This window comes from Stegastes partitus, unplaced genomic scaffold (assembly GCF_000690725.1).
Source record: "Stegastes partitus isolate 25-593 unplaced genomic scaffold, Stegastes_partitus-1.0.2 Scaffold462, whole genome shotgun sequence".
In the NCBI taxonomy this organism is placed as follows: Eukaryota; Metazoa; Chordata; class Actinopteri; family Pomacentridae; genus Stegastes; species Stegastes partitus.
Genome location: NW_007578193.1, coordinates 329,538 through 334,093, shown reverse-complemented (window position 1 = coordinate 334,093; position 4,556 = coordinate 329,538). Strand labels below are relative to the sequence as shown.

General features: G+C 38.7%; 1 protein-coding gene and 1 long non-coding RNA gene across 2 annotated transcripts in view; both read right to left on the bottom strand.

The window, feature by feature from the left end:
• Positions 1-932, bottom strand: part of LOC103360762 (Scm polycomb group protein like 2) — a 33,676-nt gene extending 32,744 nt beyond the window's left edge. Inside the window, exon 1 of the mRNA XM_008286659.1 lies at positions 863-932. The gene's annotated coding sequence lies outside the window, so the exon portion shown is untranslated. The remainder of the gene's footprint in view (positions 1-862) is intronic.
• Positions 933-1,096: 164 nt separating this feature from the next.
• LOC103360761 (uncharacterized) lies at positions 1,097-2,377 on the bottom strand. Its single transcript, XR_520367.1, has 3 exons — positions 2,032-2,377; positions 1,696-1,764; positions 1,097-1,167 (listed from the first exon to the last, which is right to left on the bottom strand). It is a non-coding gene; the product is annotated as an uncharacterized LOC103360761 (long non-coding RNA).
• Between the last annotated feature and the right edge of the window lie 2,179 nt (positions 2,378-4,556).

The following is a 4,556-nucleotide window of genomic DNA, read 5'->3' as shown; positions in this document are numbered from 1 at the left end:
GACAGAAGCCCATCCTGTGGGCCTCCTTCTGCTGCTTCCTCTGTCATGCAGGACAGTTTGGAGACAGGAGGAGTGAAGGGATCACATTTCTGCAGCTGAGAGGCAGCCGCTGCAGGGCGTCACCTCCAGGATGGGAACTTCTATCCCTTCATATCCAGCCCACTTCTTTTTTGGGGGGGGGAATATTTATCCTGCATCCAAACTGTTTCCTCTTCACATTCTGAAGATGAGTTGCATTAAATAAATAAATAAAATCCCTCACAGGAAACAGAAGCAGCTTGCATGCTGGATAAATATTTCTGTTTTTTCCCATGTGCAAGGCTTTGAGAGAGGAGGAGGAGGAGGAGGCTGGACGAGCAGAAGGTGAAAATTAAAAGAAAAGTCTGTGACGCATTTTCATTTTGGGTTCTGGTCACATTTAGTGGGCGGGACGGTGCTCATTCTTCGGGGCTAAAACACTGCTAACGTTGCATTGTAGCATGATTACTACGAAGCTGCTTTTTTTTTTTTTTTCCTAGTTGCGCTGCAAATCCGCCTCCTTCCTTCTCGCAGGAACGTCAGCGAACAGAAAGCAAACGTGCAAGAGTTCAACGTAGCCGTAAAGGAAAATAACAGGAATAGAAAAAGCTGCACAGAATACAGTATAAACACGCTCTGCTGTCTTATCTATCCGTGCAAATGGCAGGGTAAGGAAGGAAAAAAAAAAAAAAAAAAGCCTGGATAGCTTCTTCTTGATCGCAACTTCCCACCTCCCCCCCGGAAAATAACTAAGCAGAGAAGAGAAAGCTTGTCTCTTTTTTTTTCTCTTTTTTTTTTCGTTGCAGCAACACGAGAGTAATAATGAGACATGAGCCGTACCAACCGTGTGAACAGGCTGTTTTGATGGGGAGATTCCTCACTTTCTATCAGATGCAAGCCGCCATATTCGCTGCAGCTCCGCGCATGTCCACCACGCAGTGCTGTAATTCATATTTTTCCGCTGGAGGTAAAAAAAAAAAAAAAANCCCAGGATGGATCATATTTATTAATACTACAAGTACAAAAAAAATCATTAGAGGAAACAATCCAAACAAAAGGCCTCTTAATGATTAGATACCTGTTTGAAGCAGGTCGGTGACGCTGCAATGGAGGACGTTTCTCTCAGATATTCTTCCCAGCTGAAGGGTTCTAGCAAACAAAGATAAAAGAAGTGAAGTGCCAATTACGTAGACACCGATCTATTGTTGGAAAGTGTGAGAGAAAAAACTGTAAAGTGACAAACATAAACAAGCGCTAAAAACAACACATTATAATTACAGACTTGAAAAAAATTGAAAAAAAAAACCACTTAATTATCAGCTTATTTTAGTAAATGAAAATTAATCTGCTTGGTTGTACAAGAGAGTGCACCTAAATAGAAAGAACATTTGCCCATTTTGTGCTTGTTTATGCACAGCTGAGGAGACATACAGCAATAAATGTCTGCACAAAAGAGGATGATCTGAGTAAACAATGAGTGGAAATGTTCATCATCAACTTGCAAAAACCTTCTGAACTCTTTTCTTAACCTGAGAAGCCAAAATAGGTTGTTGATCACTGCAAGTAGCGACACGAAAGTGACTGAATTCTAGAAAAGCTACTAATTCAAAAGGCTTTATACTGTTAATGAAAGGATCAACAATGAAGAGCGACAAGGCAGAGATGTGAATAGCCAACCGTTGGATTTGTCGAGGGCAGAGCCCGCTGTGATGCTGCTTCGTCTCTCCTTCTTCTCCTCTTTTTGATCTGAAATCAAAACGGCGATTGAACCGCTCATCAGAATTCAGCGGCTTCTGATACACAGACTACAATCACTGTTAGAATGAAGGTGGTGAAATACGCGCTGGAACAGTTCTGAGAAAATGAGTCTCAAACACCAAAAAAACATCTAATTAAGTTGAGGGCAACACGAGTGAGGATTTTGATCTTTTTTTCTTTGCGACGTGTTTGATTTGTGATCAAATTGCCTATTAGTACATCTGAGAATCGGGAGAAGCAGGATAACGGGTTTACCTCTGTGTGGCGTTCGGCCCATGATGACTGCTGCAGGTGAAGTCAGGTAGGCAGGGACCTAAACAGACACTAGAGACAACACAGGTCATCCACAATCTGCTGTTTTTCATCATACAGACGAGCACAACATCATTATTTTCCACATCCAGTGGAATCTATGCAACATCTGAATCTCCACATATGGAAGAATTCCAACCGTACTCCTGCACATTTCTTGATATTTATATTTTCTACTGATGTTTCCTACACACATCACTTTTGCTGCTGTAACTGCACACTTCCCCACTGTGGGATTAATCTTATCTAAATCTTATCTTGTTCAAACCAAATGCACAAACCTAATGTGATCTTTTAACAATGCAGCCAAGTTTTGTTGAAGTTTTATTTCAGTACGTAAACAAAGTTATGACCATCTTTAAGTTCAGCATTGTGATTGTTTTTCCCCTCACATCACTGCTTCCTGTGCAGGAGAATTTAGCTTTAACTGTTAGTTTATAAGGCACTGAATAGACTGAAGTCAAAATACTGATTTCTGATCAGCTGCCACATTATCAACCATCTAGTTCTCTCATATCATCCAGGTCAGACTTCAGCCAGCACTGACTAACGTTACCTTCAAGTTCCAATAATGTTTTAAGGAAAACATTTTAATCTAAAGTTCAAAAAATGTTCTAAGGATTTTTATCATTTCAAATAATGTTCCTTTGAGGTGTCGTTTCAAACAATGTTCCTTTGTGGTGAAAAGTGAACGAAGACAAAACGATTCAACCATCAGAGGATGTTTGGAGGATGTTGCCAGATTATGTTACATGATAACAAACAAGGAAACACAAACCAACATTAAAAAAATGTTGAAAAGATGTTATCAAGGCCTCAGACGACAGAATATGCTTTTAGAAAACATTCCTGTAATATGACATGTTTACAAGGGTAGAACATTTTGGTGAGAACATTTTGTTTCTGTCAAGAACGTTCCGACAAAACGTTCCCACAATTTTCAATGCAACATTTGGAAAATTTAAAACCAAACCAACAAACCAAAAAAAAACACCTATTTGGTATATTTGGAGAACTTTTTCCTTTCTTTAAAAAGAACTTTCCAGGAACTAAAAGTAAAGTTCCTGCTGAAAACATTATTAGAACATTGCAGAACTGAAACTAATTCTAGCAGGGCACATGTTAACTTCACGCCTGTGAACTAAATCTGAAATATTTATATACTGCACTCCTCTCTAACATTATGTTCCTGTTTAATCTTTTTTTTTTTTTAATCATATTTTAGCCTTTTTTTTTTGTATTTTAATATTTTCATTTACTGTTTTTTGTCTGAGATTTCTTTTGCATGTTAATCTCTTCATGCCTTTTGAACTGCTTTGCTGTTGCTTGGTCTTTCTTGTATTGCGGTGATATTTTTCTGTCAAGAAATCCCATAAAAACACCAAAAATCAGCAATAACTCGATCTTACTCGCCCTGTGCAGCAAAACTCTGACAACCTGCTGTTGTTCAGCCGACACCTAATAAAGCACAACGATCCACACGGCTGCACCGGCTGACATGTTCCTTCATTAGCATTAACACACACACACGACAGTTTACTTTGAGTCAATCCTTCTTACACCAGCTTGATGCTGCTGCACACATCCGACCAAATGTGTATTAATCCACGGCTAAAAATAGTCCCACACAAACACAAGATTCACTGCTGTCTGAATGACATTTGCAGAGCCTCCAGTGCTGCAGCAGCTGTTTTAGAAAATGACTGTTTTAAATTAAGTTAAATATATCTGTGATGTACCAAAGATTTTTTTTTAATCTGGAAAAGGAACAAAGGAACTCAGGCAGGTAGAGAAAGTAGTAAAGAATTATTTTGTTTTGAGATTCTTTAGTGGAATTTGTATACTGCAAGAAAAATTAAATGATCTCACAATCATCCTCAAAATACTCTGTCTTGTTGCAGTTTGTTTACTTCAGGTTTAACTGTGATATTTTTTTTAAAAATTATATTTTTTTGGACTTTCTAAGCAGAATATTTAAACTGAGACTCACAACTTGCGTATAACCAGATTGCAAAAGTCAAAGGACGCAGAAGATTCCAATAAAATGGTTATAGTTTGTGTTATTATAGGTTCTTATTAACGTTTGTGGTCTAAATGATTGAACGAACAGCTTTGCTATGTTTATAACATTTAGTTCTGTTTCACTAACAAGTATAAATGAGATCAAATTTGTTACCACACTGTTCATGCAGAAAATCTGACCCAACATTCCTCATCAGGTTTACCAAACTCATCAGCATAGTCCCGCTCCCTGCAAAGCCTGCACATAGCGACGGCTCAAAACGAAGCAGAAAAACAATCCACAGCATCTGAAAAAGCCACACATTCCAAATAAAATCCAAGAAAATCACAGGTTAAAACCTTCCCAGAAGCCAGACAATGTCTCCTTCCCTTGTGCTGCCAAAGTTTTTAGCATCTGCAGAGTATTGTGGCCGTCCCTCCCTCCGGAGACCCTTCTGTCTCTGCAA